We start from the raw sequence: 17,404 nt of genomic DNA on the forward strand, positions 1-17,404 counted from the left end.
TGGTAATTGATCATTTGCAAAAAAGTTTATACCTAAAACCATTGCTTTTTTAATGTCCTTATAGAGCAAAACCAAATACCGTATAAATGTAGGGGTGCATTCATGAAGAAAAGAATCTGTCAGTAAATCCAAGCTATGATTCAAATGTCTGTATGTATGTGTCCTTTGGCGACTTTGCACGCCTGTAATAAGAATACAAAAAGACTTTTAGAAGTGAAATCAAAGTTTAAAATGCACATGTGGCTTTACCAAGCTTATAGTTCTCAAGAATATTTTGTGGCAAGTGTCAGCTACACTTGACCATGAAAATTTGTTTCCGGGCCAAACATAAACAGCACAGCAATGCAGGCTAGTTATAAACAACAAAATTATGTATGCCATTCTAGTCTATCACCCCCGGTGAAAAAGATTTCATGATGACAAAAAACTCACTATCATGGTAATTGATCATTTGCAAAAAAGTTTATACCTAAAACCATTGCTTTTTTAATGTCCTTATAGAGCAAAACCAAATACCGTATAAATGTAGGGGTGCATTCACGAAGAAAAGAATCTGTCAGTAAATCCAAGCTATGATTCAAATGTCTGTATGTATGTGTCCTTTGGCTACTTTGCACACCTGTAATAAGAATACAAACAGACATTTAGAAGTGAAATCAAAGTTTAAAATGCACAGGTGGCTTTACCAAGCATATAGTTCTCAAGAATATTGTGAGGCAAGTGTCAGCTACACTTGACCATGAAAATTTGTTTCCAGGCCAAACATAAACAGCACAGCAATGCAGGATAGTTATAGGCAACAAATTATGTACACCATTCTAGTCCAATGCTCTTCAACCGGTGTGCAAGGTGCACCAAAACATGCATGGGGTGCACCAGTACGAAAAGGTATACAAGGGTGCATCACAAACTTTTAATGAACCATTAATATTTGACTTACAAGATATTAGAAAAAAGATGTAGGTTTCAACTGATGTATAACACCAAGGTAAACTTTTTCCATGGTTTATACCTGTGTCCAGTTTGATAGTGTCTGTGTTACAATCGGGTGATGTTTGGATATCGAGTGATGATTTTTTCGCCAATGTTTCATAGAAAATTTGCGAACATATGCTTGGAGTTATTTGACAAAATGATATGCATAACAATTTTTCATATCGCTTTTTATCTCAGTTTACCTTTTAAGTAAACAGGGTGCATGAGTTCGTCACAACAACTTCAAGGGTTCACCACACCAAAAAAGATTGAAGAGCACTGTTCTAGTCTATCACCCCTATGAAAAACACTTCATGATGACAAAAAACTCACTATCATGGTAATTGATCATTTACAAAAAAGTTGATACCTAAAACCTTTGCTTTTTTAATGTCCTCATTGAGCAAAACCAAATACCGTAGAAAAGTAGGTGTGAAATCACGAAGAAAAGAATCTGTCAGTAAATCCAAGCTATGATTCGAATGTCTGTATGTATGTGTCCTTTGGCGACTTTGCACGCCTGTAAAGAGAATACAAAAAGACAATTAGAAGTGAAATCAAAGTTTTTTCTTAGTAAACTGAAAAACTGAGTCATCGGCAGACAATGTTTCCAAGTTAAATTGAAACTCAAACTTTTAGAATATTATTCCAAAAACGAGTTACCAAACGATTTTGTCTTTGATCTTCATAATTTTGCGACAAAACGACCAAACACAGTCTCAACTTTTAAGATAAAATTTTTCGCCACGTCTGTTTACAAACAGCTGATCGCTGATGACGCAATGTTTATTTTCACAGTTGTTCAATAAATATGTTTCGCGCTCAATATTTTTCGAAAATAAATGCATATTAACGAACTCCTGAACTTGCTATTCCATCGAGGCGTAAAAGTTTAACTTGCAAATCCCTTTTGCAGCAAAAAGACGCACTACTATCGTTCTTAGGCCAATGAAACGGTACTTCTTTATTTGAGTTTGCATTCGGCAAAACGTCATCACGCGATCAATTTTTTCAAAAAAAAGAATTTATTACCCATTTATTGGCACGAAACAAAATCGGACATAGCAAGCAGTAGCTCAATTTCGGCACTGGAAACTTCTGGAAAAATGTTACGTCATAACTAAACACTGAAATCATATTTGCCAAACTCATGAATTATTGCGTCACGTTAATTAGATTCAGAAAACTTCACTAATAAAGTGTTCAAACAATTTCGGCAAATTAAAACACAAAATATTATTCTAACTCCAAAAGTGCAATTTTTTCCCCAAATTCATGCCGCAATTGATAACAAAGTATTTTTTTATGGTATCACTTTTCATCACATGGTCATTAGTGCGTGACCAAATTTCCACAAAAAGCTTGTAAACAAACATTTCTGACAAATCTCAACGGTTACATGTGATTTTATGGACTCCTTTTATTCTATGTTTAAATCAATCTCTATCTGCCTTCTCAAGAAACAACGCAAACATAATCAAGAGATACTTTACAAAATGCAAAACAACACTGATCAATCTAGAAGAAAACTTTATTCACGCCAAAAACATGCAACAGATTTTGAACACAGGCGAAAACATACAAAATAGTATCGACTAAAAAATGACATTTCATTTACTGGAAGCATGCCTTCTACAAAACACACCTTCTATTAAAACTATTTCAGCAACCTTACTGTCTGAAGCGATGCAATGTCAAATGTTTTCAAGCAGGCAGGTTTGTAAAATCAAGGGACACACTAATGAACATATACAGCAATTAGGCTACAAATACAAAGTAGAAACAACAATTGGTGCTGAAAGGATAGGGGTTTGTATCCACATAAGTTAGCCTGTTTGAATCAAAACATAAAAATAACGGCTGGAATTTCAATGTAGGATGTCTTATCAAATGTTACCTTCTGAGATCAACACATTAACCCAGAAATGAAAAACGGAAAGACACAATCCCAGTACTATACTCACATGTGGCTTAAAGTATGCAAATCTGAAAGTATGTTTTTTGACGGGTTTCAATTACACAGCTTTAAAAACTTACAGCGAAGAAAAAGATGCGGAACCCATGGGTTTAGCATATGTATCCTTCGGCTACTTTGCACGCCTGTAATAAGAATACAAAAAGACATTTAGAAGTGAAATCAAAGAACTTTAAAATGCACATGTGGCTTTACCAAGCTTATAGTTCTCAAGAATATTTTGTGGCAAGTGTCAGCTACACTTGACCATGAAAATTTGTTTCCGGGCCAAACATAAACAGCACAGCAATGCAGGCTAGTTATAAACAACAAATTATGTATGCCATTCTAGTCTATCACCCCTGGTGAAGAAGATTTCATGATGACAAAAAACTCACTATCATGGTAATTGATCATTTGCAAAAAAGTTGATACCTAAAACCATTGCTTTTTAATGTCCTCATAGAGCAAAACCAAATACCGTATAAATGTAGGGGTGCATTCACGAAGAAAAGAATCTGTCAGTAAATCCAAGCTATGATTCAAATGTCGGTATGTATGTGTCCTTTGGCGACTTTGCACGCCTGTAATAAGAATACAAAAAGACATTTAGAAGTGAAATCAAAGAACTTTAAAATGCACATGTGGCTTTACCAAGCTTATAGTTCTCAAGAATATTTTGTGGCAAGTGTCAGCTACACTTGACCATGAAAATTTGTTTCCGGGCCAAACATAAACAGCACAGCAATGCAGGCTAGTTGTAAACAACAAAATTATGTATGTCATTCTAGTCTATCACCCCTGGTGAAAAAGATTTTATGATGACAAAAAACTCACTACCATGGTAATTGATCATTTGCAAAAAAGTTGATACCTAAAACCATTGCTTTTTTAATGTCCTTATAGAGCAAAACCAAATACCGTATAAATGTAGGGGTGCATTCATGAAGAAAAGAATCTGTCAGTAAATCCAAGCTATGATTCAAATGTCTGTATGTATGTGTCCTTTGGCGACTTTGCACGCCTGTAATAAGAATACAAAAAGACTTTTAGAAGTGAAATCAAAGTTTAAAATGCACATGTGGCTTTACCAAGCTTATAGTTCTCAAGAATATTTTGTGGCAAGTGTCAGCTACACTTGACCATGAAAATTTGTTTCCGGGCCAAACATAAACAGCACAGCAATGCAGGCTAGTTATAAACAACAAAATTATGTATGCCATTCTAGTCTATCACCCCTGGTGAAAAAGATTTTATGATGACAAAAAAATCACTACCATGGTAATTGATCATTTGTTAAAAAGTTTATACCTAAAACCATTGCTTTTTTAATGTCCTTATAGAGCAAAACCAAATACCGTATAAATGTAGGGGTGCATTCACGAAGAAAAGAATCTGTCAGTAAATCCAAGCTATGATTCAAATGTCTGTATGTATGTGTCCTTTGGCGACTTTGCACGCCTGTAATAAGAATACAAAAAGACATTTAGAAGTGAAATCAAAGAACTTTAAAATGCACATGTGGCTTTACCAAGCTTATAGTTCTCAACAATATTTTGTGGCAAGTGTCAGCTACACTTGACCATGAAAATTTGTTTCCGGGCCAAACATAAACAGCACAGCAATGCAGGCTAGTTATAAACAACAAAATTATGTATGCCATTCTAGTCTATCACCCCTGGTGAAAAAGATTTTATGATGACAAAAAAATCACTACCATGGTAATTGATCATTTGGAAAAAAGTTGATACCTAAAACCATTGCTTTTTTAATGTCCTTATAGAGCAAAACCAAATACCGTATAAATGTAGGGGTGCATTCACGAAGAAAAGAATCTGTCAGTAAATCCAAGCTATGATTCAAATGTCTGTATGTATGTGTCCTTTGGCGACTTTGCACGCCTGTAATAAGAATACAAAAATACTTTTAGAAGTGAAATCAAAGTTTAAAATGCACATGTGGCTTTACCAAGCTTATAGTTCTCAAGAATATTTTGTGGCAAGTGTCAGCTACACTTGACCATGAAAATTTGTTTCCGGGCCAAACATAAACAGCACAGCAATGCAGGCTAGTTATAAACAACAAATTATGTATGCCATTCTAGTCTATCACCCCTGGTGAAGAAGATTTCATGATGACAAAAAACTCACTATCATGGTAATTGATCATTTGCAAAAAAGTTGATACCTAAAACCATTGCTTTTTAATGTCCTTATAGAGCAAAACCAAATACCGTATCAATGTAGGGGTGCATTCACGAAGAAAAGAATCTGTCAGTAAATCCAAGCTATGATTCAAATGTCTGTATGTATGTGTCCTTTGGCGACTTTGCACGCCTGTAATAAGAATACAAAAAGACATTTAGAAGTGAAATCAAAGAACTTTAAAACGCACATGTGGCTTTACCAAGCTTATAGTTCTCAAGAATATTTTGTGGCAAGCGTCAGCTACACTTGACCATGAAAATTTGTTTCCGGGCCAAACATAAACAGCACAGCAATGCAGGCTAGTTATAAACAACAAATTATGTATGCCATTCTAGTCTATCACCCCTGGTGAAGAAGATTTCATGATGACAAAAAACTCACTATCATGGTAATTGATCATTTGCAAAAAAGTTGATACCTAAAACCATTGCTTTTTAATGTCCTTATAGAGCAAAACCAAATACCGTATCAATGTAGGGGTGCATTCACGAAGAAAAGAATCTGTCAGTAAATCCAAGCTATGATTCAAATGTCTGTATGTATGTGTCCTTTGGCGACTTTGCACGCCTGTAATAAGAATACAAAAAGACATTGAGAAGTGAAATCAAAGAACTTTAAAATGCACATGTGGCTTTACCAAGCTTATAGTTCTCAAGAATATTTTGTGGCAAGTGTCAGCTACACTTGACCATGAAAATTTGTTTCCGGGCCAAACATAAACAGCACAGCAATGCAGGCTAGTTATAAACAACAAAATTATGTATGCCATTCTAGTCTATCACCCCTGGTGAAAAAGATTTTATGATGACAAAAAAATCACTATCATGGTAATTGATCATTTGTAAAAAAGTTTATACCTAAAACCATTGCTTTTTTAATGTCCTTATAGAGCAAAACCAAATACCGTATAAATGTAGGGGTGCATTCACGAAGAAAAGAATCTGTCAGTAAATCCAAGCTATGATTCAAATGTCTGTATGTATGTGTCCTTTGGCTACTTTGCACACCTGTAATAAGAATACAAACAGACATTTAGAAGTGAAATCAAAGTTTAAAATGCACAGGTGGCTATACCAAGCATATAGTTCTCAAGAATATTGTGAGGCAAGTGTCAGCTACACTTGACCATGAAAATTTGTTTCCGGGCCAAACATAAACAGCACAGCAATGCAGGCTAGTTATAAACAACAAATTATGTATGCCTATTCTACTCTATCATCCCTGGTGAAAAAGATTTAATGATGACAAAAAACTCACTATCATGGTAATTGATCATTTGCAAAAAAGTTGATACCTAAAACCATTGCTTTTTTAATGTCCTTATAGAGCAAAACCAAATACCGTATAAATGTAGGGGTGCATTCACGAAGAAAAGAATCTGTCAGTAAATCCAAGCTATGATTCAAATGTCGGTATGTATGTGTCCTTTGGCGACTTTGCACGCCTGTAATAAGAATACAAAAAGACATTTAGAAGTGAAATCAAAGAACTTTAAAATGCACATGTGGCTTTACCAAGCTTATAGTTCTCAAGAATATTTTGTGGCAAGTGTCAGCTACACTTGACCATGAAAATTTGTTTCCGGGCCAAACATAAACAGCACAGCAATGCAGGCTAGTTATAAACAACAAAATTATGTATGTCATTCTAGTCTATCACCCCTGGTGAAAAAGATTTTATGATGACAAAAAACTCACTATCATGGTAATTGATCATTTGCAAACAAGTTGATACCTAAAACCAGTGCTTTTTTAATGTCCTTATAGAGCAAAACCAAATACCGTATAAATGTAGGGGTGCATTCATGAAGAAAAGAATCTGTCAGTAAATCCAAGCTATGATTCAAATGTCTGTATGTATGTGTCCTTTGGCGACTTTGCACGCCTGTAATAAGAATACAAAAAGACTTTTAGAAGTGAAATCAAAGAACTTTAAAATGCACATGTGGCTTTACCAAGCTTATGGTTCTCAAGAATATTTTGTGGCAAGTGTCAGCTACACTTGACCATGAAAATTTGTTTCCGGGCCAAACATAAACAGCATAGCAATGCAGGCTAGTTATAAACAACAAAATTATGTATGCCATTCTAGTCTATCACCCCTGGTGAAAAAGATTTTATGATGACAAAAAAATCACTACCATGGTAATTGATCATTTGTAAAAAAGTTTATACCTAAAACCATTGCTTTTTTAATGTCCTGATAGAGCAAAACCAAATACCGTATAAATGTAGGGGTGCATTCACGAAGAAAAGAATCTGTCAGTAAATCCAAGCTATGATTCAAATGTCTGTATGTATGTGTCCTTTGGCGACTTTGCACGCCTGTAATAAGAATACAAAAAGACATTTAGAAGTGAAATCCAAGTTTAAAATGCACATGTGGCTTTACCAAGCTTATAGTTCTCAAGAATATTTTGTGGCAAGTGTCAGCTACACTTGACCATGAAAATTTGTTTCCGGGCCAAACATAAACAGCACAGCAATGCAGGATAGTTATAAACAACAAATTATGTATGCCTATTCTACTCTATCATCCCTGGTGAAAAAGATTTTATGATGACAAAAAACTCACTATCATGGTAATTGATCATTTGCAAAAAAGTTGATACCTAAAACCATTGCTTTTTTAATGTCCTTATAGAGCAAAACCAAATACCGTATAAATGTAGGGGTGCATTCACGAAGAAAAGAATCATTCAGTAAATCCAAGCTATGATTCAAATGTCTGTATGTATGTGTCCTTTGGCTACTTTGCACACCTGTAATAAGAATACAAACAGACATTTAGAAGTGAAATCAAAGTTTAAAATGCACAGGTGGCTTTACCAAGCATATAGTTCTCAAGAATATTGTGAGGCAAGTGTCAGCTACACTTGACCATGAAAATTTGTTTCCAGGCCAAACATAAACAGCACAGCAATGCAGGATAGTTATAGGCAACAAATTATGTACACCATTCTAGTCCAATGCTCTTCAACCGGTGTGCAAGGTGCACCAAAACATGCATGGGGTGCACCAGTACGAAAAGGTATACAAGGGTGCATCACAAACTTTTAATGAACCATTAATATTTGACTTACAAGATATTAGAAAAAAGATGTAGGTTTCAACTCATGTACAACACCAAGGTAAACTTTTTCCATGGTTTATACCTGTGTCCAGTTTGATAGTGTCTGTGTTACAATCGGGTGATGTTTGGATATCGAGTGATGATTTTTTCGCCAATGTTTCATAGAAAATTTGCGAACATATGCTTGGAGTTATTTGACAAAATGATATGCATAACAATTTTTCATATCGCTTTTTATCTCAGTTTACCTTTTAAGTAAACAGGGTGCATGAGTTCGTCACAACAACTTCAAGGGTTCACCACACCAAAAAAGATTGAAGAGCACTGTTCTAGTCTATCACCCCTATGAAAAACATTTCATGATGACAAAAAACTCACTATCATGGTAATTGATCATTTACAAAAAAGTTTATACCTAAAACCTTTGCTTTTTTAATGTCCTTATAGAGCAAAACCAAATACCGTAGAAAAGTAGGTGTGAAATCACGAAGAAAAGAATCTGTCAGTAAATCCAAGCTATGATTCAAATGTCTGTATGTATGTGTCCTTTGGCGACTTTGCACGCCTGTAATAAGAATACAAAAAGACATTTAGAAGTGAAATCAAAGAACTTTAAAATGCACATGTGGCTTTACCAAGCTTATAGTTCTCAACAATATTTTGTGGCAAGTGTCAGCTACACTTGACCATGAAAATTTGTTTTCGGGCCAAACATAAACAGCACAGCAATGCAGGCTAGTTATAAACAACAAATTATGTATGCCATTCTAGTCTATCACCCCTGGTGAAGAAGATTTTATGATGACAAAAAACTCACTATCATGGTAATTGATCATTTGCAAAAAAGTTTATACCTAAAACCAGTGCTTTTTTAATGTCCTTATAGAGCAAAACCAAATACCGTATAAATGTAGGGGTGCATTCACGAAGAAAAGAATCTGTCAGTAAATCCAAGCTATGATTCAAATGTCTGTATGTATGTATGTGTCCTTTGGCGACTTTGCACGCCTGTAATAAGAATACAAAAAGAATTTTAGAAGTGAAATCAAAGAACTTTAAAATGCACATGTGGCTTTATCAAGCTTATAATTCTCAAGAATATTTTGTGGCAAGTGTCAGCTACACTTGACCATGAAAATTTGTTTCCGGGCCAAACATAAACAGCACAGCAATGCAGGCTAGTTATAAACAACAAATTATGTATGCCATTCTAGTCTATCACCCCTGGTGAAAAAGATTTTATGATGACAAAAAATCACTACGATGGTAATTGATCATTTGTAAAAAAGTTGAAACCTAAAACCATTGAATGTCCTTATAGAGCAAAACCAAATACCGTATAAATGTAGGGGTGCATTCACGAAGAAAAGAATCTGTCAGTAAATCCAAGCTATGATTCAAATGTCGGTATGTATGTGTCCTTTGGCGACTTTGCACGCCTGTAATAAGAATACAAAAAGACATTTAGAAGTGAAATCAAAGAACTTTAAAATGCACATGTGGCTTTACCAAGCTTATAGTTCTCAAGAATATTTTGTGGCAAGTGTCAGCTACACTTGACCATGAAAATTTGTTTCCGGGCCAAACATAAACAGCACAGCAATGCAGGCTAGTTGTAAACAACAAAATTATGTATGTCATTCTAGTCTATCACCCCTGGTGAAAAAGATTTTATGATGACAAAAAACTCACTACCATGGTAATTGATCATTTGCAAAAAAGTTGATACCTAAAACCATTGCTTTTTTAATGTCCTTATAGAGCAAAACCAAATACCGTATAAATGTAGGGGTGCATTCATGAAGAAAAGAATCTGTCAGTAAATCCAAGCTATGATTCAAATGTCTGTATGTATGTGTCCTTTGGCGACTTTGCACGCCTGTAATAAGAATACAAAAAGACTTTTAGAAGTGAAATCAAAGTTTAAAATGCACATGTGGCTTTACCAAGCTTATAGTTCTCAAGAATATTTTGTGGCAAGTGTCAGCTACACTTGACCATGAAAATTTGTTTCCGGGCCAAACATAAACAGCACAGCAATGCAGGCTAGTTATAAACAACAAAATTATGTATGCCATTCTAGTCTATCACCCCTGGTGAAAAAGATTTTATGATGACAAAAAAATCACTACCATGGTAATTGATCATTTGTTAAAAAGTTTATACCTAAAACCATTGCTTTTTTAATGTCCTTATAGAGCAAAACCAAATACCGTATAAATGTAGGGGTGCATTCACGAAGAAAAGAATCTGTCAGTAAATCCAAGCTATGATTCAAATGTCTGTATGTATGTGTCCTTTGGCGACTTTGCACGCCTGTAATAAGAATACAAAAAGACATTTAGAAGTGAAATCAAAGTTTAAAATGCACATGTGGCTTTACCAAGCTTATAGTTCTCAACAATATTTTGTGGCAAGTGTCAGCTACACTTGACCATGAAAATTTGTTTCCGGGCCAAACATAAACAGCACAGCAATGCAGGCTAGTTATAAACAACAAAATTATGTATGCCATTCTAGTCTATCACCCCTGGTGAAAAAGATTTTATGATGACAAAAAAATCACTACCATGGTAATTGATCATTTGGAAAAAAGTTGATACCTAAAACCATTGCTTTTTTAATGTCCTTATAGAGCAAAACCAAATACCGTATAAATGTAGGGGTGCATTCACGAAGAAAAGAATCTGTCAGTAAATCCAAGCTATGATTCAAATGTCTGTATGTATGTGTCCTTTGGCGACTTTGCACGCCTGTAATAAGAATACAAAAATACTTTTAGAAGTGAAATCAAAGTTTAAAATGCACATGTGGCTTTACCAAGCTTATAGTTCTCAAGAATATTTTGTGGCAAGTGTCAGCTACACTTGACCATGAAAATTTGTTTCCGGGCCAAACATAAACAGCACAGCAATGCAGGCTAGTTATAAACAACAAATTATGTATGCCATTCTAGTCTATCACCCCTGGTGAAGAAGATTTCATGATGACAAAAAACTCACTATCATGGTAATTGATCATTTGCAAAAAAGTTGATACCTAAAACCATTGCTTTTTAATGTCCTTATAGAGCAAAACCAAATACCGTATCAATGTAGGGGTGCATTCACGAAGAAAAGAATCTGTCAGTAAATCCAAGCTATGATTCAAATGTCTGTATGTATGTGTCCTTTGGCGACTTTGCACGCCTGTAATAAGAATACAAAAAGACATTTAGAAGTGAAATCAAAGAACTTTAAAACGCACATGTGGCTTTACCAAGCTTATAGTTCTCAAGAATATTTTGTGGCAAGCGTCAGCTACACTTGACCATGAAAATTTGTTTCCGGGCCAAACATAAACAGCACAGCAATGCAGGCTAGTTATAAACAACAAATTATGTATGCCATTCTAGTCTATCACCCCTGGTGAAGAAGATTTCATGATGACAAAAAACTCACTATCATGGTAATTGATCATTTGCAAAAAAGTTGATACCTAAAACCATTGCTTTTTAATGTCCTTATAGAGCAAAACCAAATACCGTATCAATGTAGGGGTGCATTCACGAAGAAAAGAATCTGTCAGTAAATCCAAGCTATGATTCAAATGTCTGTATGTATGTGTCCTTTGGCGACTTTGCACGCCTGTAATAAGAATACAAAAAGACATTGAGAAGTGAAATCAAAGAACTTTAAAATGCACATGTGGCTTTACCAAGCTTATAGTTCTCAAGAATATTTTGTGGCAAGTGTCAGCTACACTTGACCATGAAAATTTGTTTCCGGGCCAAACATAAACAGCACAGCAATGCAGGCTAGTTATAAACAACAAAATTATGTATGCCATTCTAGTCTATCACCCCTGGTGAAAAAGATTTTATGATGACAAAAAAATCACTATCATGGTAATTGATCATTTGTAAAAAAGTTTATACCTAAAACCATTGCTTTTTTAATGTCCTTATAGAGCAAAACCAAATACCGTATAAATGTAGGGGTGCATTCACGAAGAAAAGAATCTGTCAGTAAATCCAAGCTATGATTCAAATGTCTGTATGTATGTGTCCTTTGGCTACTTTGCACACCTGTAATAAGAATACAAACAGACATTTAGAAGTGAAATCAAAGTTTAAAATGCACAGGTGGCTATACCAAGCATATAGTTCTCAAGAATATTGTGAGGCAAGTGTCAGCTACACTTGACCATGAAAATTTGTTTCCGGGCCAAACATAAACAGCACAGCAATGCAGGCTAGTTATAAACAACAAATTATGTATGCCTATTCTACTCTATCATCCCTGGTGAAAAAGATTTAATGATGACAAAAAACTCACTATCATGGTAATTGATCATTTGCAAAAAAGTTGATACCTAAAACCATTGCTTTTTTAATGTCCTTATAGAGCAAAACCAAATACCGTATAAATGTAGGGGTGCATTCACGAAGAAAAGAATCTGTCAGTAAATCCAAGCTATGATTCAAATGTCGGTATGTATGTGTCCTTTGGCGACTTTGCACGCCTGTAATAAGAATACAAAAAGACATTTAGAAGTGAAATCAAAGAACTTTAAAATGCACATGTGGCTTTACCAAGCTTATAGTTCTCAAGAATATTTTGTGGCAAGTGTCAGCTACACTTGACCATGAAAATTTGTTTCCGGGCCAAACATAAACAGCACAGCAATGCAGGCTAGTTATAAACAACAAAATTATGTATGTCATTCTAGTCTATCACCCCTGGTGAAAAAGATTTTATGATGACAAAAAACTCACTATCATGGTAATTGATCATTTGCAAACAAGTTGATACCTAAAACCAGTGCTTTTTTAATGTCCTTATAGAGCAAAACCAAATACCGTATAAATGTAGGGGTGCATTCATGAAGAAAAGAATCTGTCAGTAAATCCAAGCTATGATTCAAATGTCTGTATGTATGTGTCCTTTGGCGACTTTGCACGCCTGTAATAAGAATACAAAAAGACTTTTAGAAGTGAAATCAAAGAACTTTAAAATGCACATGTGGCTTTACCAAGCTTATGGTTCTCAAGAATATTTTGTGGCAAGTGTCAGCTACACTTGACCATGAAAATTTGTTTCCGGGCCAAACATAAACAGCATAGCAATGCAGGCTAGTTATAAACAACAAAATTATGTATGCCATTCTAGTCTATCACCCCTGGTGAAAAAGATTTTATGATGACAAAAAAATCACTACCATGGTAATTGATCATTTGTAAAAAAGTTTATACCTAAAACCATTGCTTTTTTAATGTCCTGATAGAGCAAAACCAAATACCGTATAAATGTAGGGGTGCATTCACGAAGAAAAGAATCTGTCAGTAAATCCAAGCTATGATTCAAATGTCTGTATGTATGTGTCCTTTGGCGACTTTGCACGCCTGTAATAAGAATACAAAAAGACATTTAGAAGTGAAATCCAAGTTTAAAATGCACATGTGGCTTTACCAAGCTTATAGTTCTCAAGAATATTTTGTGGCAAGTGTCAGCTACACTTGACCATGAAAATTTGTTTCCGGGCCAAACATAAACAGCACAGCAATGCAGGATAGTTATAAACAACAAATTATGTATGCCTATTCTACTCTATCATCCCTGGTGAAAAAGATTTTATGATGACAAAAAACTCACTATCATGGTAATTGATCATTTGCAAAAAAGTTGATACCTAAAACCATTGCTTTTTTAATGTCCTTATAGAGCAAAACCAAATACCGTATAAATGTAGGGGTGCATTCACGAAGAAAAGAATCATTCAGTAAATCCAAGCTATGATTCAAATGTCTGTATGTATGTGTCCTTTGGCTACTTTGCACACCTGTAATAAGAATACAAACAGACATTTAGAAGTGAAATCAAAGTTTAAAATGCACAGGTGGCTTTACCAAGCATATAGTTCTCAAGAATATTGTGAGGCAAGTGTCAGCTACACTTGACCATGAAAATTTGTTTCCAGGCCAAACATAAACAGCACAGCAATGCAGGATAGTTATAGGCAACAAATTATGTACACCATTCTAGTCCAATGCTCTTCAACCGGTGTGCAAGGTGCACCAAAACATGCATGGGGTGCACCAGTACGAAAAGGTATACAAGGGTGCATCACAAACTTTTAATGAACCATTAATATTTGACTTACAAGATATTAGAAAAAAGATGTAGGTTTCAACTCATGTACAACACCAAGGTAAACTTTTTCCATGGTTTATACCTGTGTCCAGTTTGATAGTGTCTGTGTTACAATCGGGTGATGTTTGGATATCGAGTGATGATTTTTTCGCCAATGTTTCATAGAAAATTTGCGAACATATGCTTGGAGTTATTTGACAAAATGATATGCATAACAATTTTTCATATCGCTTTTTATCTCAGTTTACCTTTTAAGTAAACAGGGTGCATGAGTTCGTCACAACAACTTCAAGGGTTCACCACACCAAAAAAGATTGAAGAGCACTGTTCTAGTCTATCACCCCTATGAAAAACATTTCATGATGACAAAAAACTCACTATCATGGTAATTGATCATTTACAAAAAAGTTTATACCTAAAACCTTTGCTTTTTTAATGTCCTTATAGAGCAAAACCAAATACCGTAGAAAAGTAGGTGTGAAATCACGAAGAAAAGAATCTGTCAGTAAATCCAAGCTATGATTCAAATGTCTGTATGTATGTGTCCTTTGGCGACTTTGCACGCCTGTAATAAGAATACAAAAAGACATTTAGAAGTGAAATCAAAGAACTTTAAAATGCACATGTGGCTTTACCAAGCTTATAGTTCTCAACAATATTTTGTGGCAAGTGTCAGCTACACTTGACCATGAAAATTTGTTTTCGGGCCAAACATAAACAGCACAGCAATGCAGGCTAGTTATAAACAACAAATTATGTATGCCATTCTAGTCTATCACCCCTGGTGAAGAAGATTTTATGATGACAAAAAACTCACTATCATGGTAATTGATCATTTGCAAAAAAGTTTATACCTAAAACCAGTGCTTTTTTAATGTCCTTATAGAGCAAAACCAAATACCGTATAAATGTAGGGGTGCATTCACGAAGAAAAGAATCTGTCAGTAAATCCAAGCTATGATTCAAATGTCTGTATGTATGTATGTGTCCTTTGGCGACTTTGCACGCCTGTAATAAGAATACAAAAAGAATTTTAGAAGTGAAATCAAAGAACTTTAAAATGCACATGTGGCTTTATCAAGCTTATAATTCTCAAGAATATTTTGTGGCAAGTGTCAGCTACACTTGACCATGAAAATTTGTTTCCGGGCCAAACATAAACAGCACAGCAATGCAGGCTAGTTATAAACAACAAATTATGTATGCCATTCTAGTCTATCACCCCTGGTGAAAAAGATTTTATGATGACAAAAAATCACTACGATGGTAATTGATCATTTGTAAAAAAGTTGAAACCTAAAACCATTGAATGTCCTTATAGAGCAAAACCAAATACCGTATAAATGTAGGGGTGCATTCATGAAGAAAAGAATCTGTCAGTAAATCCAAACTATGATTCAAATGTCTGTATGTATGTGTCCTTTGGCGACTTTGCACGCCTGTAATAAGAATACAAAAAGACTTTTAGAAGTGAAATCAAAGAACTTTAAAATGCACATGTGGCTTTATCAAGCTTATGGTTCTCAAGAATATTTTGTGGCAAGTGTCAGCTACACTTGACCATGAAAATTTGTTTCCGGGCCAAACATAAACAGCACAGCAATGCAGGCTAGTTATAAACAACAAATTATGTATGCCATTCTAGTCTATCACCCCTGGTGAAAAAGATTTTATGATGACAAAAAAATCACTACCATGGTAATTGATCATTTGTAAAAAAGTTGAAACCTAAAACCATTGCTTTTTTAATGTCCTTATAGAGCAAAACCAAATACCGTATAAATGTAGGGGTGCATTCACGAAGAAAAGAATCTGTCAGTAAATCCAAGCTATGATTCAAATGTCTGTATGTATGTGTCCTTTGGCGACTTTGCACGCCTGTAATAAGAATACAAAAAGACATTTAGAAGTGAAATCAAAGAACTTTAAAATGCACATGTGGCTTTACCAAGCTTATAGTTCTCAAGAATATTTTGTGGCAAGTGTCAGCTACACTTGACCATGAAAATGTGTTTCCGGGCCAAACATAAACAGCACAGCAATGCAGGCTAGTTATAAACAACAAAATTATGTATGCCATTCTACTCTATCACCCCTGGTGAAGAAGATTTCATGATGACAAAAAACTCACTATCATGGTAATTGATCATTTGCAAAAAAGTTGATACCTAAAACCATTGCTTTTTAATGTCCTCATAGAGCCAAACCAAATACCGTATAAATGTAGGGGTGCATTCACGAAGAAAAGAATCTGTCAGTAAATCCAAGCTATGATTCAAATGTCTGTATGTATGTGTCCTTTGGCGACTTTGCACGCCTGTAATAAGAATACAAAAAGACATTTAGAAGTGAAATCAAAGAACTTTAAAATGCACATGTGGCTTTACCAAGCTTATAGTTCTCAAGAATATTTTGTGGCAAGTGTCAGCTACACTTGACCATGAAAATTTGTTTCCGGGCCAAACATAAACAGCACAGCAATGCAGGCTAGTTATAAACAACAAAATTATGTATGTCATTCTAGTGTATCACCCCTGGTGAAAAAGATTTTATGATGACAAAAAACTCACTACCATGGTAATTGATCATTTGCAAAAAAGTTAATACCTAAAACCATTGCTTTTTTAATGTCCTTATAGAGCAAAACCAAATACCGTATAAATGTAGGGGTGCATTCACGAAGAAAAGAATCTGTCAGTAAATCCAAGCTATGATTCAAATGTCTGTATGTATGTGTCCTTTGGCTACTTTGCACACCTGTAATAAGAATACAAACAGACATTTAGAAGTGAAATCAAAGTTTAAAATGCACAGGTGGCTTTACCAAGCATATAGTTCTCAAGAATATTGTGAGGCAAGTGTCAGCTACACTTGACCATGAAAATTTGTTTCCAGGCCAAACATAAACAGCACAGCAATGCAGGATAGTTATAGGCAACAAATTATGTACACCATTCTAGTCCAATGCTCTTCAACCGGTGTGCAAGGTGCACCAAAACATGCATGGGGTGCACCAGTACGAAAAGGTATACAAGGGTGCATCACAAACTTTTAATGAACCATTA

This window comes from Phallusia mammillata, chromosome 2, assembly GCF_965637545.1.
Source record: "Phallusia mammillata chromosome 2, kaPhaMamm4.hap1.1, whole genome shotgun sequence".
In the NCBI taxonomy this organism is placed as follows: Eukaryota; Metazoa; Chordata; class Ascidiacea; order Phlebobranchia; family Ascidiidae; genus Phallusia; species Phallusia mammillata.